The sequence below is a fragment of the Anas platyrhynchos genome, chromosome 2 (assembly GCF_047663525.1).
Source record: "Anas platyrhynchos isolate ZD024472 breed Pekin duck chromosome 2, IASCAAS_PekinDuck_T2T, whole genome shotgun sequence".
In the NCBI taxonomy this organism is placed as follows: Eukaryota; Metazoa; Chordata; class Aves; order Anseriformes; family Anatidae; genus Anas; species Anas platyrhynchos.
The window spans coordinates 109,756,621-109,784,222 of record NC_092588.1 but is presented as its reverse complement, the minus strand read 5'-3'; the positions used below and the strand labels follow the sequence as shown (position 1 = coordinate 109,784,222).

General features: G+C 36.8%; 2 long non-coding RNA genes across 6 annotated transcripts in view; one reads left to right on the top strand and one right to left on the bottom strand.

Moving 5' to 3' along the window:
* Positions 1–6,905: 6,905 nt before the first annotated feature.
* Positions 6,906–27,602, bottom strand: part of LOC110351823 (uncharacterized) — a 43,066-nt gene continuing 22,369 nt past the window's right edge. For both annotated transcript variants that reach the window (XR_005263053.2, XR_011806894.1), the window contains 2 exons: positions 12,481–12,676; positions 6,906–7,041 (listed from right to left, as the gene is read on the bottom strand). This is a non-coding gene — a long non-coding RNA (uncharacterized lncRNA). The remainder of the gene's footprint in view (positions 7,042–12,480; positions 12,677–27,602) is intronic.
* On the top strand, positions 7,036–26,700 carry LOC110351824 (uncharacterized). 4 transcript variants are annotated; one of them, XR_011806893.1, is made up of 6 exons: positions 7,036–8,978; positions 19,492–19,588; positions 20,964–21,015; positions 25,348–25,669; positions 26,164–26,259; positions 26,407–26,700. It is a non-coding gene; the product is annotated as an uncharacterized lncRNA (long non-coding RNA). The 4 variants fall into 4 exon arrangements; XR_011806891.1 differs by having other exon boundaries at positions 26,164–26,264; XR_011806892.1 differs by lacking the exon at positions 25,348–25,669.

Sequence of the window (27,602 nt, the reverse complement as noted above, 5' to 3'; positions counted from 1 at the left end):
CCTTGGAGGAGATGAGGATTATCTCCTTGCTGCCTCACAGCTAGATGCTTCTTTTGATCCTATGCAAGGCAAGGTGTTCAGCTCCTGAACCTTGCACTGCATATATGTAGGAGAATTTCAAGCTGGGACCTGCCAGATCAACACACCTGGATGGGTGGGACACAGCTGAGCTCTTGCCCCTCTAGCTAGGAAAGGTGAGACCAAGTTGAAATTGTGCCTGAGAACAGGGAAAAAAAAAAAAAAAAGAGAGAGAGAGAGAAGGAAAAAAAAAAGGGGGGACCATGTGGCCGCCAGGGCTGTGGTGCGAAGAAGGGAAAGGTGAAAAACGTGTAAGTTAAAATGAGAAGAAATACAATAGATTTTCAAATGTTTATTTAGTAACTTAATGGGAACAGGAAAACATGAAGTGACTGTGCTAATGGATCATTTAATTGGATTTAATTACACCAGTCCATGAAATATTATCAAATTATTTGTATTCAGAATTTTACACAAAATCCCCAGGTTCTGATATTTTTGAGGATATTGGATGTAATATTAAGCAGTTCTGTGTCACAGAGGGCCTGATTCTGGACATACTATGGATGAGGACTGTTCTGGGAGTATGGTGGCAGATCCATCCTCAGTGACTCATTGAAGTGGCACTGTTTTACTACTGACTGTAAGTCTGGAAGGGAGTCTTTGTTGATCCATTATCACTTTAGCTTGGATCAAGAGGGTCCTTTTGAAGCAAATCTTCCAATTGTTTGCATTTACACTGTTTATGTTGACATTGCAGAGTTCCTTTGAAGCACACAGGCTGGATTCCTTTTGGATGGCACAGAAGTGGAAGATGTGCCCCAGAAGTGCACTCAACACCCATCCACCCTCATGGAACCAGACTGTATCTAGGACAGCAGAAAGCCCCACAACTGCTACTGCCTCAGAGCTCAGTGCTCTCCTTTTACTTTATATCCTCTCCTCTATAATCTTAGCAAATCAGATCTTGAAGGATAACAGTTTTTTTTTTTTTTTTTTCTTTTTTTTCCCTAGCCCAAGTTCTCGGGCCTGCAAGAGTCTTCCAGACTCTCACTGCCTCACTGGTCAGAAATGCTCCACCAGCATTTCAGGATCCTGCTTCCTTAGGGGGGTGTTTTGAAATTTAATGGAAAGCTTGTAGAAAATTAAGTTAATACCTCCGTTTCTGTCCATTTTAAAGTGAGTGAGTGAAAAACACAAGTCTGGAATGACTGTAAAGAAAACCACTGGTAAGAGCCATGAGTCCGTGACCACCCAGTAGTGGAAACAGGGACGTGTGTGTGTGGGGGGAGGCTGTTTTAAATCTGGAACTGATTGCATTCACTTTAGCACTTCCCTGCATGCTTATTTCTACTTGCAATTTTTAAATCCAATTTTTATTTTTAGCTGGGTGTATTTTAATGGCTTAAATGAACAAATTGGATTTGTTTTCTAACTGTAACCAACACTGATTGTTAAAACTGCGTCTAGTAAGAAAAACACAATTTTAATGTGACATACCAAGCACAAAAAAATACACAGACATGTAAATACTGATGAGGTCTTAGGGTTTTGGATATAGGTGTGAGTTGTTTTTATTAGAGGATTAGAGTTCTGCAAGTTTGGGGAGAATTTCAGGTTTCTGGGTGGGCTGTAGCAGATTGATGGCTTTTTATCTGCAGCCTGCTGCATTTGGCCAATATGTGCTGTGTACTTACTCAGTTTTGTCCTTTTATAGAGGTTCCCCTACTTTATGCCATATTTTTTGCTTTTTATTTCTTTCCAGGATTGTTTCCTCATTCATCCCTGGCACCACTGCAGTCTTTCTTAGCTAACAGAAATACCAATTGGAGCACAAACAAAAGCTGAAGAAACCGAGGCCCCACATGGATAATCTCATAGATTATTCCATGATTAATTATCCTAGATTTATCAAATGCCATATCCAAATAAGGTCAAACATGTAATTTTAATCTTCCACAAGACACACAGACACTGGTCTGCACAAGCCTCAATTTCTGCCACAGAAATCTTGAACCGACTTCCATTAATGATAAAAAAAAAAAAAAAAAAAAAAAAAAAAAAAAAAAAAAAAGATAAAAAAAAAAGATGTAATGTTGATAGATTCTGAGCTATGTACTCAACATGTCAAGCAGATCATTAGTGACTGACACCAATGATGTGCCATGGACAAAAAGATGTCTCTTTTGTGCTTGTCCTTTACTGACACTCCTGTCGCATCCTATTCACCAGCCTGGAACACTGATCCTCTTGTGCATTGGATCAAAAACATCCATGTTATTGTTAGTAGTTTATGTATATCATTTTTTTTTTCCACAGTTAGCTTTCTTTTCACTTGGATGAAAAAGACTGTTCATAGCACAATAATCACCAATGAAAAAAATATTTAGCTGTTAACTGAATGAGTATCATCTTTTTAATAGGTTATAAGTCCCAAGTCCCAGAGGGAGACTCACGAATTCACTTCATTTCCCTGATTTCACATTTAGGTCTCCACATTAGCTATAAATGTGTAAAACCACATGGAGGTAGTTCCTATTTACTACATCGCTGAGGAGGCACACGGCTCTTTTTTCTTCCACCATATGGTTGAAGTAACTTGCACACAAGCAATTTGTTCTGATTCAGCTGTTTCAGCAGGAAGGATTTGCAGAAGCAGGATTGGGAAATACACAGGATTCTCTTTCACTTCTGTGACAAGAGTTATATTTTTAATTAGCTCCTGTTAGTCTTCTAAGAGCATCCTGTAAAAGTTCAATTCTGTAGCTCAAGTCTGAGTCCCACTTGATAGGGTCATTTTTTGGTGTGTGTATTTAGGAACCAGTTTTGAAAGCATTACAGGTTTTTAGAAAAGTCAGTTCCTTGATGAATTATGTTAAATAAAGTAAGATCTTTAGTTTTTGTTTGTTTGTTTGTTGTTTTTTGTTTGTTTGTTTGTTTTTTTGTTTTTTCCTCCCAATAGATTTGACTTATATGAAGCTTACTGAAGATGCAGGGAGAAGGGGGTGGTAGTGAATATGCTACTTCACTTGAATCTTAAGAAAACCAGCTGTTGAGAAGGTATTCTACAATTTATGTATATTATTTTTAATACCTGAAGGTCCAAGGTTTGTAAGGGAAGGAAGTAAAAATTAGGTCACCTAATAAAGGGTAGGAAAAAATGTTAGATTAGTGCATTTCCTGTTACTTGGTTACACAATAGTATAGTTAAAATAAAATAAAATATATTTACTAAAATTTGAGAAGTAAACAGTAAAATTGAAAGACTATTGAAAATAAATATTAGCTGATTAAAAAAATTTGCACTTAAGTACCTACATTGGCTAAACCTATAACTAACATATATTAAAACAAAACAAAACAACCAGGGAAAAAGCAGAGAACATAAAACAGCCTTACTAATATGTGGCATTGCATGTGTTTAGGGAAGGAGAAGACAACATCCAAAGGACTTGTAAAATGTTTTGAGTTCATAATTTCACATAATACGTGCAATATAATTGGTGATGCCTTAAAAATCCAGCTCTAATTCAACATCCTGTTAGCAGTGCTATGGTTAAGAGCCTTCGAGAGAATGTCCCTTTAATGTCACTGGCCCTTAAGTTTTCAGTTTAATATTTAAGCTGTTTCTAATTGAGTTCAGCTAAAACTTGGCATACAATTTATGGGCTTGGATGCAATTTTCATTTTCATAAAAAGGAAAATGGGGAGAGAAAAAAGGCAATTTTTTAATCTGTTCTGTTCCCTGAGTTATTAAGTGGTAAACAAGGTAAAAATTTCAATGTTGTAGTCACTTTTCCCGAATTTGTCCAAGTGTGATTTCTTACCCTACATTTAATGTAACATAATGCACTGTAATATAGTAAATACATGTGCATACATAGCCAAGAACTAATCAAAACACTGAACTTTGAACCTTCGCAAAAGACTTTAAGAAAACCAAATCAAAATCTTGGTGAGTAGGGGGGTAGGAGGGAGGAGGGTGAAACAACTAGGAAAGGGGCTCTATACATGTTACAGGAAATTACATTAGCCTTCATCAACACAAGAAAACTGAAGTGAAAAGCCAATCTCAGAACACAAAACTAATGTGGGTTTTAGGAAAGTTCCTGAACTTTTGTCAGTGGATATGCCCCATCCTGCATTTCACACATCCCTGACCCCGCCAGGGCCTGCCTCCTCCTTGCACTGCTGCCAGAGCCAGCTGGCTTCCTTCACCCTTTCATCAGCAAAGATTGCAAGATATATACTCCAGCCTTGCAGAGCTTTTAGGGAATAAAATACTTCTGCCTATCCCCAAAGAGACAATGGGATTACAGGGAAAAATCTTGGGAGAAGTTTTGTGTTCGTTATATCGTCAGCTGGTCGCACAGAGTTGGGAAGAGAAGTGCTTCTTCCTGCCCTGTCCTCACCCACAGCTGTAATGGTTGGTAGAAACACATCTTCTGCCATCTACAGACCATCTTTAGCTTTGGAAGGGCTGCTGCTTGAAAGACCCCTGTTAGAGGAACATCCACCTAGTTTTTCCTGAGGCCAAAGAGGAAAGGAGAGGAGCTCAGCAGAAGAGGAGAATCATGGCCAGTTCTGAAAAGAGCCTCCCCCTCTCTCCCTGTCTTTTATCTGGGGCCTCCAAGCACACCTGAGTTTTCTGGCGCTAGCTCTGAGAAGAACCAAGAGACACTGCGAGAGGTTCACTACTAGCCATTAAGATAACACGAATCATCCATCAAATCCATACATAGCAGAAAAACAGGCACCTTCGGCTTTCTGGAGTTTGCCTAGACTTCATGCTTCTTCCTAGTTTTTATAAGAGTTATATCAGTATGAAAAAATATTCTTGAATAGCACATGCATGGTGCTATGGAGGCACAGCAGGCAACTGAGGATTGTGGTTGTTACCTTGTGAAGGGGAGGAGAGAGGGCAGGAATCTCCCCACTAGACATCTGTGCTGATTTTGCTGACTGCAGGAATTAAATGCCTTTGGGGCATTTAATAAAATATCATTAAGGAAGTGACAGGATTGTGGCTATATTACTCGTCCATTAACTGGATACACATGAGAACAGACATTTCTCTCCCTGAAGCAATATAGCAATGGACGTGCAGTCCTTGCATGGGTGCTCTACTGTCTGCATTGTCTAAGAGAATTGCACCTTAAAGATACAACACAGCTTTTACCACTATTACGGTTTTAGTATTGCTCGTCTGTTCTTTTGGTTCAAATTCCTTCGTTATAGCAGAATTCTGTATTATGTCCACTTTAATGTAATTTAGCAAGATCAAAGTTATAACAATGGATACCAACTTGGTGTATAGCGTTTGCTCACTTACTTGGCTTTATGAGTACTTTATAGTGAAGTTATAAAGCGTCTCACTGAAATGAACAGTCTCCAGTAGTAACTGTGAGAACCAATTTAGTTCTGGCCTGTGCAACTATGGCACGTCCTTTGAGACGAGTTGAAGCTGAACTGTCCTAGGCCAATGCAATAACAAACATAACATAACAAACATAACAATCATAACATAACATAACATAACATAACATAACATAACATAACATAACATAAATTCTTTCTGTAACTGATTGGCAAGATGATTTATAGCAATTTTGGAAGGAGCTGCTCTAGCTTTATGTATCACTTAAGGAGGTAGATGCATGGTGAATTTTTTCAAGAACATGCCCCACGTTCCCCAAGGGAATTCTTGAAGTCCCAGGTGGTGGTAAGGCACTTGCTTCCTGTTGACTCTGAACTTTTAACAGTTCTCATATTTGCCGGCTGTAACTTTAAAGCTTTCCACTCCAATTTCCCAGAGGCATGAGCAACCAAATGTTCCAAGCGGTTTTAGTTGGGAACTACAGAGAGCCATGAAATTCAGTCATGGTAGTGAAATGTCTAGATGGGAATTCAGAAATGGGTTCTTGCCAATTAAGACTTGCCATTCAGATGTGTCTACCTGATCACATTACTTCTCCTGAAGTGAGTCTGTAGTCACGTTTCTTTTTTTTTTCTTCTAACCAAAACGTACGTTTTTTTTTTTTTTTTTTTTTTTGAGAAATCTGGTTTACAACCAATAATTTTAAGCTAATTTACCTATCAATAGTGTTTTAATCAATTGCATATTATTATATTGACTATTTCACTGCAGGAGGAAAACTGCTCAGTAAATGCCAAGTTCTGTTTTGTAAAGAATGAAAGGAGGAAGGGAAAAGAGACGGCTAAAGACCCACATGTTCCTGATGCAAATGGTACATATCACCCCCAAATCGTTTGCAGGTGTACAAGTGTACGGCCGCTCTTTCTAGCCCAATTTTTGTATGCAAGGTCATCCTTCTGGTGCTACCTTAGAAACTGGCCTTATTCTATAGAGGACATTGAATGATAACACTGCAAGTCAGCTGACTGCTGTGTCACAGAGCTGCTGCTTTCTACATTATCGCAACTGCCAGAGCTCTTAGTGCTGCAGTTTTCTAGTCGCAGTGCGGCAAAGCAGACGCATAGACCCAGGCACAAAGCAGCATAGATTTTTTATTCTTGTCTTTTTTTTGTATGAGGGAGATTTTCCTGGTGTTAGCGTAGGAACAGACATGCAGCCTGGATGTGTTGGCTTCAGCCTGGCAGCGCTCTCAGCTGAACAGGGACTGTTCGGAGCTCGGTACCCAAACTGCCTCTGAGGAAGAACGCCTGGTTTCTCATTTTGTATACTAAGAGGTTCTTTATGCCACGATGATATACCTGCAGCCATAGGACAAAGGAGATGATGGTGTTTGTCACTGTTTGCCGGACTGGGGCCTTTGCAGGCACTCCACTGCTGAAGCCGTGCCAGCATCCCAGGGTCGTATAGATTGGTAATACAGATTGCCGCAATTTCTTACAGCAGTATAGCAAAGCTCAAATGAGAAACCAGACTCTGAACTAAATCAATCCCAGTCCTTCTGGATACAGGGCAGCAGGCGACTAGCAATGACACAACCAGCCATCAAGTGGAGAGTCTCTGGGACTGCAGTCTGTATCAGTTGGAGTCTGTGAGAACGAAACACTTTCGGTTATCCAGTCGCTTCTCCTTCTTCTAATACTACAATTACTACAACTGCTGCTACTACTACTACTACTATTACTTCTTTTTTCTTGCCTGTAAGAAGCTATTACTTGCGCTTGGTCTCTGAGTGTATGTTTGCGTGGATTAGTTTGCCTGTAAAGCAGCCCTTATCTGCTTCTGCTGGAAATCAGGGCACAAAGTCAGCCTGCTTTAACAGTTGTTTCTTCCTGCGTGATGCTATGCAGCTAGAATGGGTTACACTGACAACAAAGGAACCAACACAAAGCATCACTTTATTTGCTGGACTGTTACAGGAACATAACTGTTCTACGATATGATGCCCTGTTCTCTTCTCTTCTTTTTTTTTTTTTTTTTAATTCATCTAATCGAAGAGCATAACAGACACCATCGTGGATGTGGTTTTTAATGATTTGGAAAAGACAGCCTGTGGAGACTGTGATTTGAGACTGCAACACATTTAGGTTATTGCCAATTTGAAATACTTGGTTTGTGAAGCACAGCCCTAAGGGACAAGCGCAGTAACTGAGAAAGAGATTGTAGATAAAGAAATAAAAATGACAAGCGTAATGGAGGCTCTGCAAAAGAGACTGTCAGAGAATCAGTTCATGGATGGCAATTTCACCAGTCTGAATCTGAATAATTCATAGATTGAAATTACCCTGCTTTCACCTTTCCATTTAAACCGGCATGATCTGAATCTCTAATAAATTTTCAAGATAAAGTAAAATGCCAATTTGAATCTGAAGAGCTTTTAAAACCAGATGCTACACCCTGAATTTTTCGATACCTTTCACAATTATCCTGTGAGAACTGCACTTCATCACGAAGCACCATTACCAGTGAAAATTACTGTGATTACAATAGCAACAATAGAATACCATCAAATGATCTCCAATTTACCTAATTTACCAGGGCTGACTGTGTGCCCATTGTGCTTTACTACGTCTGGCATTGGATCAATATCACAGAGGAACAAAAATGCCTTAGTATATGCTTCCTTTTGGTGCCTTTAACTTCGACAGCACAGGAAAATCTATCTACTGTTAAATGGTTTTACAGCCAATCTACATGCCTGCTGTAGGAGCTGATTGATTCTCTATGATTTTCTTTAGTTGCTGGGCATTGGATGTCATTGTGTTACTAATTTGTTTATAACGTATACTTCTGCACAAAGACTGCAGCAAATGAGTAACAGCACAGCGGCTCTGCACTGCTACAGCAGTAGCAGTGCTGTCGCAGGGGAAGCCAAAATGAGTTCGGTGCCTTATGTGAATAATTACTTGTGTCTGGGTTATAAATGCTCTCTAGCATCACTGGTCTTGGTTGCGTGACATGACAATCGAATGCAAAAGCCATGGTCAAGGGAAATGATTGTGTGTAATCCTAACGAGATTTTTTCCCCCCTATTCAGCATTTAGTAAGAGGTAGTGAGAGATAGGCTGTGACTCTGTTTATAAATGTGTGCCTGTACATATGCATATACATATGTAAATGTAAAGATAGCATGCTTTGTGAATATGTACTGATCACTGAAAGTAACAACTTTTACGGACAAGCCAGGCACAGTGTTTTGCCACAATCTGCTTGATTGTAACGTATCTCTGTTTTGGAGGTGTAAATTTTCTATAGGATGGTGTGTGACTTCTGGAGCAGTAAGAGCCATTTATGCAGTATGTTGGTGCCTATACCTATGCTACACAATGTAATTTTAATCATAGAGTCCTTGTAGCATAACTACAGTACAGAGAAGTTAGAAAAAATGTACAGAAGGCTATAACAGGCATTCTTCATGGAGACAACTGTGTCTGCTGTCTGTATGTGTGTGAGTTGTACACTTCAATCTTGTTTTTCATTTTATAACCAGATTTACTCTGCCTCCAGGGAGTACTTGCTAAGGAAGGTAAGCAATATTTCTTCTTATTTATATGACTGTGTTGCATTTCTTTTGGGGAAAAATGCATGTTTATAGCACATAGTTATATAATAAAGCATGATCTTGTGACATCTAATTAAGTGTTTCAGTATTTGTACATGTTAAAACTGGACAAGAAAGCATATTTAAAATACACTTCTTTATTCAAAATACACTTACAGAATTGCTTTGCACAAAGAATTGGTTTTGTATTCAGCTTTGACTCTTTGTTAAATAAGAAACTATTATACCTAAATAATGATGTTCTTGAACCCTTTGGATTGTAGATATTTTGTCTTCTTAAAGCACTGTTCATTGTATTTCTAAATTTCCTGTACACAAATGAATACTGCTCTCTGAGGTAGAAGAGACAGAAGGTTTTAGAGCTTGAGCTGTGATAACAAAGGAATTTGAAAGGGGACAAAATATGATTATTGAAAAATCTTGAATTTTAGATTATTCATTAATGTGATTTAGCAGACTGTTTTTCTTAGGCAGCATACTCTCAAGTTACCACACCAGCTGGAATTAATTAGTCTATTCAGTACTAAATATATATTCTTCATTTTTCACATGGTATTCACAACTTAACAAAGAAAAATCTGCACATAACAAAGACTTAAACCCTAGTGAAATTATAAAATCTATACTATGATACTGTGGTGATAAAACAAGAGATTTAGACTAAACTTTTCAGAAGAGAACTGGGTGTTTTGGTTTAACTGTTCTATGATGACTATTTTATGATTTTGTGTACATAAATATAACATACTTGTATAATTATGATAGGATCATGCAAACAGGATTTTGAATGAAGAATATCATACAAGTACCTGCTAGCATTTATGTGATTATTATTACCATAATCATTAGAATCATATACTGTTTTGCAATTGTAGTCTGTTAACTATTTTATTTCTGTAGAGCATTTGCGTTCAGATTTTTTTACCAGTCTTATCTGCCGTGACAGTCTGTAGAGAGTGGTTTGTCATGGGTTGCTAGATATCCTCATTAACAGCAGCAAAGCAGAAACAATAAGGAGTTTAAATGCTCTTGAAATGTTTATCTCAGGGCCTGAGCCAAATTGTGCTATGATTCACTCTGGAGTCTCCTAACTCTGTATTCTGAATTCTTAATGTGCCACTGGCTTTCTCCTACTGCTCTGTACTGGCCTCGTCTTTATAATGTTCAGTGCTGGTCAGGCCTAATGCTGTCTCTCAATGTAAGTGCCTTCAGTAGTTGCCATAGGATCTTAGGAGAGTGCCCTCAGGAGGTGAGGTTGTTTGTGAGACTCACTCTGTTATGAAGTACTCTGAAAAAGTTTGAGAACCTCAGTGAGTAAGACCTGCATTTTGGGTTGGTGGTTGTTTCAAAGAAGGCAGGCTGCCTGCAGGATATATTGCACATGCTAATCAGGTAAAAAAAACATTAAAACATTTTCAGCTACATGATCATGAAATGAGTATTAGCAATACTACCCCATAAAAAAGCATTAAAATATAGCCAACTGTACCACTAATGTATTTCCTAGTATGGCTATCGCTAATCAGACACAGCTACAGCTGAAGAGTTTAAGCTGTGTCATTGTATGTGCTGAAATAAATGGGAGAACGTACAATATTAAACTTCTAAAATAAAGCCAAAAATTTTAGCAATAGTGATTCAACAGTTAATCTACATTATATTGCAATACAATATTAGTCCATTTTTGTGCTTATGTTTCCATTGTGTTTTACTTGTCTGTAAATGATTCTGCAAAATTAGGGCCAAACCACTTCTTTAAGTTTCCCATTAAACAGAATTATTCACTTGAGTAAAATTCCATTGACGTATTCTGCTGGATCCACGCCCTCACCTACATCTAGGCACTGATTGTGATTCAGTCAGACACATAAAAAACATATGGGAGTCCATTCTACTGCCACTAGGGTTAATGGCAAAATGCCCTGTGCCACTGATATAAAAAATGCATTGATTCATTTTCTTCCATTATGAATATTTTGTGAAAGTTATTCCTGGCTTTTTTGTTTGTTTGTTTTCTTGCTTTGTTTTGATTATAAGGGTACAGTCCACTATAGCTGACATAATGTTGAACAGAAGATGCTTTCTGTTCACCGGGATACATTACCTCAGCTAAACATACACTTAAACCAGCAATGCAGGATAAGATTATTTACAAATGGAAGGGACCTTCTTGACCATATATCTGTTCATGACATTTGTATTCAATAGGTTAGCAATTCTTATTAGCTTCTGTACATCACATACGTTTTGATCTGTAATGGTTGTATCTGCTTGGACAAAAGCCCTGAGCAGGAGGGTCTGCTGTGTTTGTTTGTTTGTTTAATTGTTCATTTTTCACCTTACAGTTTCTTGAATTAAATATAGCTGCCTATGGAAATATGATCCCCTGAGAATGCAGAAAAATGCATTATTGATAAGTATGTATAAAGCATCTCTAGATTCCTCTGCAGTCTGACTGCTATGAAAATGACACCATTATTCCCAGACAAAAGTCTTAAGAATAAAGTAAGACCAAAGTGACTTGAAAGGATAACAGAAACATTTCCAAAACAACCATTCCAATGCAGAAAACTCAGAATTAAACAGAGGAAAATCCAAATGAGCTCATAAACACAGTTAAAATACATAAGTGGCTTATTCCCTTTTTGATGCTATGTGATAACCATAGGATGTGATAGAGGTAAACAATTTTGCCATTTCAGTTTATATTATACACACTATCAAAAACCAAAACCAAACCAAACCAAAAAAAACTTTGGTTTTAAAATATTTGCATAGCACCTCACAGGATCAGTTCACTCCTTTTTTTTTTTTTAATGAAATATAAACATACACCTGCTCTGTGATTTTATCTGCACAACTGCAACATAAGCAAAAGTTCTGAAAATTGAATGATTTCTGACAGACACAAAGGGAAAATGGATTCCAAAATGTGAGTTGCAAAGAAGATAACGACTTCCCCAGTTCTTGTACCAATAGAGTTTATTGTTGTGTGTTCAAGATCAGGTTACCCCCTAATTACATGTATGTTAAAATTTGTCATATTGAACACAAAGTTAAAAATTAACATTAATTCAAAATAAGGCCCCAACTGTGTCTGAAAACTTTCCTTGCCTTGCCTTGCCTTGCCTTGCCTTGCCTTGCCTTTCCCTTTCATATCCAAAAGCATGTTTGCAACAATATACTTAATCCGTGACTTGACATGCATAACCTGAATACACAATGAATTAGCACTTGTGGAAAATGTTAAGTTGGGAAATGTTCTTGAAGTAAAAATAAAAGAAAAAGAAAAACACATACACACACAAAAAAATCCAATTTGTTTTGATTTAACTCTAGATTGCCATTGTAATGTTCACTTATACTCAGTATTTTACAGATATTGTGCACTAGGGAATATACATTTGAATTATACTCAGTTATACACAGTGAAATGTTCAATAGAAAAGGCTTTTCTCATACTCACCAATTTCTGTTTCTTCCACTCCTTATGTTAATTCAAAAAGTATATCAAATGGCACAAGGGCAAAAGAAACCATCCAATCTTCTGACTTGTAGCGATACCACCTGTAGGTAGTAAGTGCTGAGAAACTTTGCTGAGACTGGGGAACAGGTGTGATCATACATCCTCTGCTCATAGTAGGAATTGCCTGGTTGTTTGGCTAGGGGAGAGAGAGGTATGCAGAGAGGTTTTGAGATGGGTGACTACCCATATAGTTATTAAGTTAAATAAAACATAGCTATTAATTACTTAAAGAGAAGTAGGTCCACTTTTAGTTTCTATGTGTTTGTGGGCAGCTCTTGTTATATTCACCTAGAAAATTCAACTTATCAATCAGTACTGAGACTGGAGAAAAAACTATTTCCATAACCCAATACATTCCAAATATGTTTATTCACATAGACATTCATACAGAGTAGTACTCTTCGAGAACAGCTTAAATACTGTTTTATTTTGGTTTGTTTTGTTTTGGAAGGAAAAGGGGATCTACCTAAGCCCTGCACATCTAATATCTCTAAGCTGACCATACAGTTCATATTAGCCTAAGTAGCTAGATCCCATTTACATTGGAAAGCCAAAACATTATTTTCACCTTTCCTCTAAGTGACACAGCATGGTTGGTATTATGCACAGAATCAGCATGGATTAAATTCCTTTTCTAAGATGGAATTATTTTCTTCAAATCTTATGAGCATTAAACTTATCAGCTACCTGTTCCTGAGGGACAGTCTCTGTCAGGTAAGCTGAGAAGCCTGAGCTGGTTATGAATTGCATACAGTTTCATCTTTTTTGATATTCAATGGTTCTCTTATTATATTTAAGAGGTAGAGTGTGTCCTTTCCTCTGCTACAGAACTTGGTGCTAGGCAATCACTTAAAACAGACTTTTTTATGATATGCGCTTCATCTTCCAAATGGTTGACAGTTGTGTCTAAATTGCTGAAGTACTGAGCTCTCACAACAACATTTGGAGCCAGGGGATGTGCATAGGATGCATTTCTCTGTAAAGGAATCAAAAATATAACCTTCTGGTACTTCACATTGTATGTCCTAAATAAGACAATACTTGATACCTTAATCTCTGTGTATTTATTTATTTATTTATTTATTTATTTATAATTAAGATTATCTAAACACAGTTCTTTCACCCTACAGGACACGTCATGAAAATAATTTCATTAACAAATATGATAATGTACAGACAAGTATTAGAGGAAAACCTTGTAGGAAATTTGCATTGCTATCATTAGTGTTATGTGGTAAGCAAGGATTGGTTTCCCAAGGAAATGAGGACAAACATACTGAATTGCTGCTCTTTAGAGTGTTTGTCTTGAGCACAGAGTAAGTTCTTTGCCCCATGCTGTTGCTTCTTTTGTTCCATCTCAGCATTTTTCCATTTTGTGTACCGACTTTTTTGTCATAATCCCTCTGCACATGCAAAACACCTTCCCTGGGCTTCCCACACCTCTTACAACAGCTATCACTATCACTTCCGAACCTACTTCCCAGTCTTTGGCTAGTCAATACTAATACTTTCTAAACAGACTTTTCTTTGCCATTCTGCTTTACGCTCTCCTTTCTGCCCTCCAGTTGAGCTTTTGTGTTTCAGCTCAGTGGTATGAGGCTGGTTCTTTATTGCTCCAGTCTGGCCTTCAAAGTATAGGCAGCTCCAAGCGCCCCAGCATGGGTGGATTTTCATAAAGAAACCAATAGGTATATCTCCCAGGGAGAACACCTTCTTCACTGCTCTCCACCTCTACTAGACTCTCCAGACATGCAGGCATGAGAACATTTACTGTATTTTTAAAAAGGGGCAAGGCCACGAGCTTCCAAGCAATGGCATGCTAATAATTCATAACAACAACAATAGGAACACATAGGAAAAAGGCAACATGATGCAAATGCTCTGCATAGAAAATACCAGCTGAATGACAGAAGTCTGGCAGGATTGTAAGCAGCAGAGAACAATGTCATGTAAACGAGAAGCACTAAGAGGCCTTAACAGAAGTTAGAGTTACCTGCATACACTTCCTATGCCTAAACCACAAACAGATTTGTATGTGTACACCTTCATATAACTGGGAAAATAATGACTTTATTATGCATTCCTTCTCCTTAAGAACAGTAAGAATATCCTAATTCTGTATTTGTGTTACATATATAAATAGAGAGAGAGACATATAGACATATACACACAAAATTTGGTCACTATATATATAAATCTACCATTTAAATAGGAATGTTTCTAGATTTTTCATTAAATAACTCAGAGTAAGTTGTTCATTTTCATCACCCACAGAAACAATATTACCTTTTTAAGAGACGTATTTTCAAAGGACAAATGTGAAATCTAGTAAATAAAATAATATATCCTGGAATATCAGAAGTAGAGAAACTTGTTGGTTTAGACAAACATACAATTTAGATCATGAGAATCTGTGAATATTCCTATTATGTGTACGTGAGTTTTAATTATTCTAACTATAATCATAAAGGTTAGGGGTCTTTTTGTTTGTTTGTTCATTTGTTTTAAATTATGATTATGAACTGCATCAGAGCCATAAGATCATTTAAATTCATTCATAATCCAGCACTCAGTCAATCTTGCTATGTCTGCATGAGAAAACTATTTAAATGAGCAAGCTGAGACCAAAGTTAGATGAAGGAACATGGTGTATTTTGCACAATGAGGAATGCAGTTTTCATTGATGGCAGATCAATAACCTAGTTACTTTAGAATTGTCTTTCATCCAGTTTCTAAATAGTGTGTTATGTTTACTCTTTTTCTCCATCTTCAAGGATTTACTGCCATTTGCAAGTACTTTTATATGATACTCTTCTCTACTCCCAAATTGGTTTATTCAGTTTTCTGACAATTAATGCACATAGAAAATACAGAAGCTACTGAAACCTTATTTAATAGCTTCCCAGATACTACTTTTTCCTGTTGGATTAGAATGTAGTCCGCTAGGAAAACTTGCTTCAAAAATCAATGTAACCAAATGGCAGAGGCAAAAGAAGGACCTGCCAAAAATTCAAAGTAGTTTGACCCAAAGATTAACCTAAAACCATACATTCATTGCCCCTATTTCATACTACCCTCAATGTTGATGGAAACCAGAACCATGCTACTAGCTAATTTAATTCCTTAAGCTCAGTTTGCCAGTTAAAACACGAATTCTTTCAGAGGTTGGACTACATGGACCAAAACTTTGGATCTCACCTGTCCCTTTGCATCACAGCAGATACATGAAAAGGTCTTAGAACCTGGAGATTATAAATTTAGATAACATCTAACTATATTAAAGAGAATGCTATGAGGGGGCTAATGAGGGGAAGAAGTGAGACATAAGGCAGAAATTAGAAGGGATGGGACCAAAATCTGATCTTTATTACTTCTAAAGGCTTACCCTCAGCAGAATACTCTACCTAGTATATGATAGTATATGCCAAAACATCTCTTAGGATCCCTGCCATTCTTCAATTTCAGCTTATGACATCTTCACCATCACTGAAGAGAAGAACTTACTGAGAGACACCTAAGCTCTACTGAGCACTGATTATACTCAGTGTTACATTTCTTCCTCCATTGTGGCTGAACATATGTAACCTTCAGAAACACAAATAACCTGTCAATTAAGAGTAGCTTCTCTTTGTTTCTCCTCCCTGGGAATTGTACTTTCAATTTCAAAAGCTAAATGAAAAGCTATTCACTTACAAGTGGCAGTGGAACCTTAAAAAGTTCCATCTGCTGATTGGGTGCTATTGGGATGGGCAGACCAGACTTCAAAGAGGGGAAATGCATTCCTCAGAAGTCCCTTTTCACTTTTCAATATACAAGTCATTTTGGCCATTAAGCACTAAATACAAGGAGAAATAACAACTCCTAATGAGTAACATGTTCTTTTAAAAGAGGACATAGCACTATTAAAGTATCTCATTTGTACTTCCTAAGCAAAAGTAAAAAAAGTAAAGAAAAAATGTGAAAATTGTCAGCAACCTTGCAACATCATGGCTAGTACCTGAGTAACAACTACAGACAAAAAAATAAATAAATAAAAAATTAATGAGGTGGACTTCTTTATTCTTAAAAACTTCCTGAGGCCTTCAGGTCTGTAGTTTCAGTTAGCTGTTAGTTGTAAAAGCTACAGAATACAGTGGCTAGTAACTATGAGTAAGGAGTGGTTAAGAAAGAAGAAGAGAAAAAAAGTTTTCATAAATGTATAAAGCTGAGTTAAAGTAAACTGAAAATTGAGTTTCTTGCTTTTGACTATTTTGCACTATTTTTACTACATCTTTGCACCACTTGATTTCAGCCACTAACAAAATTATGGAAATATGGAAGTGTCTATTTTTTGCTGTATTTCAGACAGTTAATCCTGAAATCTATTCTGTAGCTGTCCATGAACATGTTTCCAAACATGTACTTTTTCGCTTGATTGCTGGAAAAAAGGTAGACGTTCACATCTTCTTCAGCAAAGAAACAACATATTTCAGTGATAGTAGACATGCAAAAATAAACCAGTATTGGAATTTTTCAATCAAAATCTTGTATCATTTCAATAAAATTCAAATCAATCAAATTAATGTCAATAAACAAATAATTAACCAACTTTTCACTAAAAAAAAGCCTTCATCACATGTACATGTTTTTTCTTATTCTAAAGTTATTTAATTTGGTTCTGTGACTATTAGGGATGTTATTTTTTTTCAGCAAATGAAGTGAAGCCTGTTATAGCCATCCTGCATAACTGTGCTTCTCCTTGATCAGCAAGGTGGGAAGTTTGTATGTGCCCTTTTCCTCTACATAGTACAGCTAAATTCCTCCACTATCTGGTCAAGTACACTAACAATGGGACATTTGATATATTATTAGATTATGTTTTGATGTATTTTCAGAATATTTGATGAGCGTATCACCTATAAGCTAATAGCTTATGCATACTGCAACTGATTACAGTTTCTTCCACAGTAATCTTTTGTAAGTAGGCTTACAGAGTGAATATAAATAACCAATTTAAGGTGAAAATAAATGTATAATTATATTCATTTGCACACATACGTTTGCAAAAAGAATTTTGGCATGACTTTCAAATACACATACGTAATCCTTTCACTGTTTTCAACGGGATTCTGTCAGTTGTTTATATTTTGACACAGATAGGGGAATACCTTTATTTTGATTTTGCAATATTTTCTTTTTCTTTCTGCTCCTTGGCTTTGCTGATGAGAGGATGCAGTCCAGTTTCCAAACAACTATAATTCCTCAGATGGCATAGTGGCATAACACAGCTTTGAATTTCAAGGGCCACTACAGTGTTAGGTGAACCACATTTATTGGCCATTAACAGGGAGACCATTACAGGCATGACAGGCAGCATAAGAAAAACCTAAGCACTGCTTTCATGTTGTGTCTCCAGGCAAACCTCGTAACTGCAATCTCAGCAAATTCCTTCTGTGTTTGTGGAATTAGTTTCACAACATTTTTCAAGTTATTATTTTAACTCAAAACTCAAACATTGTTTTATGTTTGCTTTTTTTTTTTTTCTGATATTCAGACTATGTCTTTCCATAGCAATTGACATATTTTTTCTTTCTCCTAATGCTGTTTTACACTAACAACAAATGCTTATCTGAGGAAGCCAGTAGCCAAATGCGGTCAGATTGGTGTAATAGGTAGACTTTTTTTTCCAGCTGTCTCTCATTGCTGACCTCATAAAAGCATTTTCTAGAATGTAAGAGACTAAAAGAATACAACAAGGCAAAATAAAAGAATTAGAATGGTAAACTATTGAAGAGAGGAAGGGAGGAAGGGAGGAAGGGAGGGAGGGAGGAAGGGAGGGAGGAAGGGAGGGAGGGAGGAAGGGAGAGAGGGAGGGAGGAAGGGAGAGAGGGAGGGAGGGAGAGAGGGAGGGAGGGAGGGAGGAAGGAAGGAAGGAAGGAAGGAAGGAAGGAAGGAAGGAAGGAAGGAAGGAAGGAAGGAAGGAAGGAAGGAAGGAAGGAAGGAAATCTGCATGTGACAGATTGCATCTTTCCATTTAGAAAAATCAACTTCCAAACACTGGAGTACAATATGATACTTACTTATCAAGTTAAATTGTTTTCTTGTAGCAAAGCACAAACTTAATTACAGACACATTTACATATGGATGGCATTTTCCTAAGCCCTATTTCTAATAACATGCATAAATGTGATTTAATTCTTATATAATTACATATATATATATATATTTTGCCCTTGCTTTTACAAAACAGGCAAGCATAATTCTTGGAAACTGTCTCCTGAATGATCAAAATGCAGTTCTTTAGTTACACAAGGCAGTTTCATGAATTTAACAATACTCAACATTAAATAACTTTATTTTTTAATTATTATTATTTTTCCCCACTATTTGTACAAGAAACTCACCACTTTTCTGGTCAGAAACCTTCTAATTTCCAGCCTAAAATTATTCATGGCCAAATTACACTCATTTGTTCCTGTGCCAACATTGTTCAGTAGAGTAAATAGTTCTTATCCCTGCCTACTGTTTACCATTGTATTGTGTTTTTAGAGAATAAGTATTTTCTGTATCAGCTTTTGCTTTTGTTAGACTAAACAAGTAAAAATTTTGCAGCGTTGTTCTTAAGATGATTTCTCTCTGGTAATCACTGCAGTTCTTTACCTGTTTTATCTTCCATGATCATGATGAAAAAAAAATTGTGCAGAAGCTCTCAGGTGCTTTAGCACAGATGTTTTCATTTCTCTATGAGAAATACTGTAACTGGTCCATCCTTAGATGACATCTGTTTTTTCATGGTTGTATCCTACTGACAACTTAACTCCACAGTCACCTAATTTGCCTACCTAGATCCTTCTATGTTGTTTGCAACTCATCTCCTATTTTATAGCAATTTTTAAAATTAATCTCTCTGCCAACACTACTGTTTAAGAAATAGTTTAACCGTGTTTGTTCTTAATGTGCTTTTTCCAAAGGTAACATATGTTTTTAATAAGTTGAAAGAAAAAGGAACAGTGTTGGGAGACAAAGGGAGATAACATACTGAAAGCACTGGGAGTGATGCATTGAAGAGTAAGAATTTTTCAGAAGTCTGTGATAGAACATAATGGTTTAAGTCTGGTATGATGCACACAGTAACCTAGGATTTTTATCTGTATGTCTGCAAATCTATCTATCTGTTTTCTTTTGTGTACTCATAGATGCTCAGATATTGTATTTTACTTTGTACGGGGAAAAAAATAAATCTTGGATCCACTAGAGCAGAAGCTCCCAAACTCAAAGAATCTCTCAAAGTAGCATAGTAGCATGCAAGAAGTATGGGGGTGTGCAGTCCATCACCTTCTCCCCAGTAAAGCTAGGGAAAAGGTTTCTGGATTGTCCAAGAAGCAGATTTTTTTTTTTTTTCTGTTGTGGATCTGAAGCATGGCACATAGCTGCTAGCTACTTCCACATTGTTAATGGTAGAAAACAATAGTGTTATCTAAATCAAAATAATTTCATAAATCTCTGTGTTAGACTGCTCTGTAGTAGCAGTATTATTTACAAGTCTATTTGTAGAAATCACACCATAGTATATCTGTCCTTTTACTTATTTTTGATTATTTTTTGAAGTTGACATAACAATTAAACACTTAAGACTCACAGAGTCTATGCTTTTGGAGTACCATTGAAATATTTTCTTTACATGACTGTTTCAGATTAATTAGGATTTGCCTATTTATTTACATCAGTACTTCTGCAGTTGTTCACAAAGCAAAAGCCTTTTGATGCTATCTAGTTGTAAATGTTGCATCTCAAGTATCAGGCATTTAGAATGAAGAATCTACATCTGTTAGGTTTAAAAAGACATTGAGATTTTCAGAAGCATCTTAATGAATTTGCACTGGTAGTTCCACGAGCCAGGAATGTGAAAACTTTAAATCTTTAAGAAAATGATTTAGATTTCCATATTTTGACATGGAAGCCAGCAATTTTAAAATACCTGTTGCTGTATGATTAAAGAGAGTAGAAGACTAGAACATTGTTGCTAGCTGGAGCTTCTCCATTTATAAGAAAGATGAACTTGTTTTTTGAGGGATTTTTTGGAGGAAGAAAGATAAACCTTTTTAAAATATGATAGTCTGTTTTTTCTTTTTTTTTTTTTTTTGAGTGCTGGAAAAATAAAAATCCTTTCAAAAAGGGAGTTAATTACTAGGGCATGCAGCTTAATAGAATTCTCAAAAAAATCTTTTTGTCAGTTCTAACTTTGATGGGAATCTGCTCATTGAGATGGGAATTTGTATCTATATAGGATTATTTTATTAAGTTATTAAAAGCTAGTTTTACTTAGTGTGCCCTCCTTGACTATTGCTATATAATACCTTCTTTGATGTTGAAGTGGTTAATTTAACGTACTGACTATTTGGTGTGTTGCTAGTCATGTTTTAATATGTTGTATTCTGTTTAGGGAATCCCTGTGGAGCTGATAGCTGTGGACTAATGACTGGTATAACAAGCAGGTAAGCTCTGAGCATTTTTCAGAGTTAACATAATGACTCTCATCAAAAGAAGAATAAGTCTTGGTATTTTTATTTTGTTAAGCTGAGTTTGGAAGGCTTTGATTTTACAAATCCTGAGATCTGTGACTTATAAACTTAACATATGCAGATAGTGGTTTCAAAAATTGAGTTGATATTTCTGTCAGAAGAGATTATTTCTCTTGACCTATAACTCACAGTTTTAAAGAAATATTTGAGACAAGTTCAGACATCAGTACTTGTAGCAGAAACTTGCAAATGATCATTCTGGCTTGACAAGATTAATTTGAAAGTGATTCTTCCCTCTAACTCTCCTCTTTCAGTTTTACTAGTTGTAGTTTACAAGAGTATTTGTCAAACTGGGACATTTTTTTTCATTTCTCTCCTCTGTAGACAGCGATAGACTTACTTTGTTGATAAAGGAAAGGGACTTACAAACTACCTTACAAAGAGAAACACGAGACAAAGTAAAACATGCAATGGATGGTAATACCATATGACTGATTTTAGTCTGATAGAGTTGTTAGGCTAATTAAGAAAGAATTAAAGTACACATGACAGATATCAGTCACATTGCTTAATACAGTGCTGGAGGATACACAGAACCACAAGGTGATGAAAGCACTGCAAGAACATAAACACAAGGAAAAATAAAATACAATTACTGCATGCCAGGATAGTGGATTTTGTAGGTAAACATGGTATTCTTGTTTGACAAGATGTTATTTTCCACAGCATAATTTTGCCATGACTAGTTTCTATACAGAAAGAGATTGTTAAGCTATTTAAAGCAGCTATCATGGCTTCATTGAAGAGCAGAGATTCACCCTTGAACATTTATCTTATTATTGCATTATTCTCAAAGTAAAAAGCAATTATTTTTCCTCTTGTGCACAACATTCTGGTGCAAATTTAAAATTAAAATCAATATTTTTTTCCTAACTAAGAAGATTGTACTTATATGAGGTGCTTGTCTCACTAATTACTTAATATAAAGTAAAACCTTTTCTATGGTATCTATACGAAGAAGTATCCAGAAAATATTTTCTATGTAAAATGATTTTTTTTTTCCTCAGTCATTTGCCTTGAATTTCTTGTGTTGAGTTCCTTTGCATTAGATTTCTTAGAGCTCTGACTCAAGATGAAATAGCACTGTTGTTTCATAAAAGTAGATTTCTTTGTATAGAGATACAGAAAAGTTGTCTTTAGGTATATCAAATTTTAGTTATCTTCTCCTTGTTTTTATACTATCTCCATTTCTTCATAAACTTGAATCAAATAAATATGTTAGACCACCTACTTAAACAACTCAGTTCCCTAACACCAGTGAAATCAATCTGTGTTAAAATAAGAGGGTTAAGGTATATGCTTAGATTAAGTGGTGGTGGTGAAATGCTGAAGAGCAAAAATACATGCTCCACTGTATGTACAGTAGAAAGATTACATAAGTTGTAATTCCACGTTGTAAGAAGATACATTCTGATTCAAGAACAGAAGTGTGGAAAATTCCACTCGAGGAAATAGGGGCTGTGCATCAGCACAGATGCTCCTGTACCATGCAGGCTGATGCAAGTATGCAGCAGCTGATGGGACAGCCCTTCTGCTCCTTGCCTCCTTGCCCCAGTACTGCCTTCTCTTCTTCAGTCTGTCAAAATGGGAGTGGTTTACAATAATAGTCTATAATGTAAGGTTTTTTTTTTTTTTTTTTTTCTGCTTCGAAGTAGTTTGATACTTAGAGCAAGTCCATAGCCAGTGAGGATTTTCTTGTCTTTCAAGTAACTACTTAAAAATCAGGTATTTCAGGGCATATCTTAACTTGTGTAGATGACACTCCAGTACTGTATGCAATTAGTTATTGACTTGTGGATTAATTTAAAGAGAAGTCAGTATGAATATTGTGCATGTTACCTATACATAACCATTGAAACAATATAGCAGATCACATATTTACTCCCACATTTGCTACCCATGCATTTCCTCCTCCTTCACACACACAGCTACAGCAGAGAGGGCTGTTCAGATGGCTGTCTGGGATCTGAACAGAGTAAGTAGTCCCAGGTGGGGCTGGGAAGTGAAGAAAAAACTGTTCCAACTGAGATACAAACAGAATAATGCAGGAGCTACGCTGCGACTAATGAAGGCTTCTGATATCACAGGTTACTATAATAATTAAAAGAGAAGGAAATAAATAAGCAATTCCTCCCTTACAAGCACTTTCTAAAAGTATATAAAATGACTGCAAACTGGTGGAGTTGAAAGGGAGATAAGGATGTTCATTCTCTGCTGGGACTGGATGTGGGTTACTCCCTTTCAGGTGTGTGGTCTAAGCTTCAGGTGATGGGAGTGGTTCCTTGGTTTTTGAAGTTTGACTTTTTCTTCTTTTTTCATCTTCCTCCTGGCATATCACTTCACTTTCTCATGAACAGTGTCATTAGTAGAGCAACAACCAGACGTCTCAGCAGGGCAGCTTTCATTCTGCTGCCATAGTATATATTTACCCTGAGCCACCATGTTTTCTTTTGTTTTACATGTATTTCCCCTCTACCTGAGCTCCAACCGAGCAGCTGTTCATTTCAAAAACACTATCAAAAAACAGACAGAAGAAAAAAGCTATCCTTACAAATCATTTGCACATTCACCTCCAAACTGGAAGTTTCTCTTTCATTTTCCCTACCCTGCTAGTTTATTTCTAGCTTTGTTGAGTCTTAGTGGGCTTCATGCAACTTCCACAGTCCTATAAAGTGGATTGCTACAAATCAGAATAGACTCTTAGTGCCTTTCCATGTGAGTATCCAGGTTGCAAGTCCTCTTAACAAAATTAATTAAGACAAAAGGAATTTTCCAAACAATTCTGCCTTTAGCAAGAGAAAAAAAAATATCTAAAGGAAGCAGTTAAAGGAAAATATCTAAACTACTATTTATTACTGAGAAGTATATAATGGTAATTGACAGAGTACTTTTCGAAACATATGTTTGAGCACTATGCACATGGACATTGAATATGCACTCCTTTCACATCCCCTAGTAAGGAAATAAAATAACTATTTGCATTTTACCCTTGCACATAGGTGCACATATTATAAAGATAATATATGTATCTTTTTGTATGCTGAGACATTACTTTGCCTCTGCCTCAGCCTGTCCAAGGTGTATGAATATTGACTGTTTAATGTACACCCCATGGTGAATAACTGCTTACTTAAAGCATAATACTGTGTGACCTTGTTTTTTCTGTTAATTATATTTTTCCCTTGTAGAAAAGTAAGTTTACTCATTCTGAGTCATGCCAAACCACATAATCTGGAAAGGAATATTGTGGCTCTACTTGGAAAGTACTAATTGGGCTTCAGCCATCACTGGGAAAGTTGTATAGTCTTTTATTATTTTAACTGGCCAAATGCCCTTTGTTCCCACATTAACAGCCTCCCTATGGTGCCTGTAACTTTGATATTATTTTCACTTTTACGCTAAATTTCACCAGATGAAAGACACAAACCCTCCAATTTTGAAATAAAAAATAGCATGCTTTGTTAATCTTTTATTTCAGAAGGAAAGTCTGTGAAAATGATAACCTATGTCTGCTGGCCAAAGTTTTTGATCAGTAAACCCATCCTGCCAGCTGTTCTCCTTGGCAAGAGGAAAGATAATATTTTGGTATCTTTAATTTCTCCATTTTAGAGCAGAAGTTTTGCTTGTGTCATCATTTAAATCGTGCATGGTAACATCAGTCTTGCATACAATACAGCACTTTATAAAGAGCTGGGTTTGGACAGCATTACTGCAATGTTGTAACAGAGCTGTTTCAGAACATTAAACACAACTTAAGTCACTTATGGACTAGCAGTTATTGCGGGTGCTCTGGTCAGTGCTACTGAGGAACTGCTTTGAAAGTCCTAAGGAAGACACTGAAGCAGACATATAGGGGCATTTTAGTCTGATGTAACTGGCAACTGAAGACACAAAATGTCCCAAAAGACTGAGCTCTCACTTACATGCCTGTTATCCTCATCTCATGAGGCAGACTGGAAAAGGATCAGCAAGAGTATTTCAGCTCCAGTCCTCAGTGCATGATGAGGGATGGCCTCAGGCAGGGGACAAGAAAGCTGACACTTCTAAGAGACAAAAAGCAGTCACCTAAAGCTTCAGATTTAACCAGATGCACTTCCTACATTGGGAATATCCTATCCAAAACATGGACAGGGCATGTTCTCCCTCCAGTTTGGTCTCTGACCACAATTTTTAATTTCTGTTGAAAATGAAAGGGTGTTTTTACCATGTTTAAGAATATTTAAGAATGTCTTTCTTGATTTCCAGGTAACCTGAAGCTTGAGTGGTTACATGCATATTGGATTCCACACCTTGGCAGAGGATTATTTCAGTATATGTTCCAGGACAGCTCAGCACTTAAGACTTACAAGGAGAAAAAAAAATGATTCTGCAATAATTTGTTTGGATGTCTTGAAGGTTTCAAGGATTGCTTATAGTTCTCAAGGGGCAGGACAAGCAAATTGATTGGGAAGAAACTAGGTTTCAAGTCTTTGCTTGTCTAGACATAAAGCCTCTTTCACTAAAAAGAAGAATGGGGGAAGACAAGAAATTATTTTAAAAGAAGAATTTCATTCATTTGTGCATTACGGTAATTATACCGCTGTCTTAAATGCTTGGAGGTGGATGGTGTTTGTGACCTCTCTGGTATGTTTCATATGTTTCATGCAAACCTTCCACTGTCCTGAAACAGAAGTGGGCCCCCTATCTATTAAAGCTGTCTTGGGCAAGTCAGCAAACTCTGTAATGGATCCTTTATATCCCCCTAAACATACCTAATAGTGTAGGGCTCATTCCAATGAAATGGGGGAAGTTCCTACAGTCTGACTACTTCTTGTTGAAACAGCTTGATTTAAAAGCTGACAATAAAATAGATTGTGCATTTTGTTAGCAGGGCTCAGCCCTGTAACCACATTAATGAAACAATAGTTGTATCAGGGATGTAAGATGACTTTTAAAGATGTCCCTTCAGCCTCTCTAATATGTGAATTCAGAGGAGGAAAAAAAAAAAAAAAAAGTGTTTGTTTCAAGTTTTAATTTTCCCCAGCAGCATATAATGATTTACTGCCTTTATCTGTCTTTCAGGTTCATGTTCATTGCCTCAGATGCAGCTACAAGTCAGTATTTTAGCTGACATTTTTCTTGCCTGCTGAACTGACAGAGCCTATCAGGGTAATTCAGGTAAGGTAAGTCCGTTAATCAAATGCAAAATTATTAGAGAAAAATGCATTTGTTAGTGCTTTTTCCTGAATACTTCCCTGATTTTGGAATTTGCGTGCCCCATACAGTGGCCTTCCTAGTTACATTGCATGTACTGCAATTTCACAGAGGTGCTCCAGAGATCTTGTCCCAGAGATCTTGGTCAGAGGGAAACCATAAATTCCAGCCCCAGTGGTAACCCACTGCTGCTACTCTCCTGCTCCAAAATACTGCTGCAGGTGGCTGAGGATCCCACACAACACATAACTGGGCAGCTTTGGGATGTATCCCCAGGTGGTGTACTGGTCACACCCTGTGGGCTACGTTGCTGATGCTCAGCAGCTTCTAGCTGTATGGAAGCACTTGAACAGCATCCTTTTATCTTAGAAAAGAGAAATATTATTAATTGCAATGACTGTGCAAATAAAGATAATGCATTAAAAGAAAAAGTAACACCTTCCATCTTTTAATTTTCTTCACAATAACTTGAAAATTGCAGACGATTATTTTTAAATGAAAGGAATAATAATTGGGGAGGAGGGAAGGGGGGGGGGTGAAGAAGAAGTAGTTCTTAAGTCCTTAAGTCCCATATCAAAGAGCTACATTAAAAGTAAAGGTAAAGAAATTAAACATTACACATACATGAACATACAAGAAGAAATCCACTATGGAGTAATCAAGTTTAAGAAAAGTGGGGAAAAGTAGTAGGTTGAAAAAGATACATGAGAGCTGACAGTCCTAAGAGGAAGATATTTCCCAGCAGGTTCAATTCTCAGAGTAAATACTTAAGAAAAAGCTTCTATGGTTAAACAGAGGGTAAATGTTCATTTGTAAAGACTATATCCCTCAGAAGTTCAAGGTGAAAATAGAAAATAAACACATCATACGCCTCAAGACACACAGGGCCATCAAAAATTTGCAGTTAACCCTTTTCCATAGCAAACAGGACACCTATCAATTAGCAGGACCAGCAGATTGCTAAGGTACAAAAGGAGCACACAGAAGAGAGAAGGCCGTGGAAGCAAACTGCATGAGTGATTTGCATCCCTGTTTGTAATAAACTCAAGGAAGCTCCCTTCCTGGAATCTTTCTCTATGTAGTATATATTGAGCAGTAACAATTTTCAAGGACTAAGAACAGCTAAAACTACAATTTGTCAGCATAGAAGGGAAGATAAACAGAGAAAAGAGCTCTCCAAATCATGAGTAGCAAAGACAGGTCAAATAGGGAATGGAAGTTTTTGTATCACAAAAGACAGTAAACAAGGATGTGACAAATAATTGGTTAATTCAAAGCTAATAAAAACAGAAGCATTGCCTCATTAT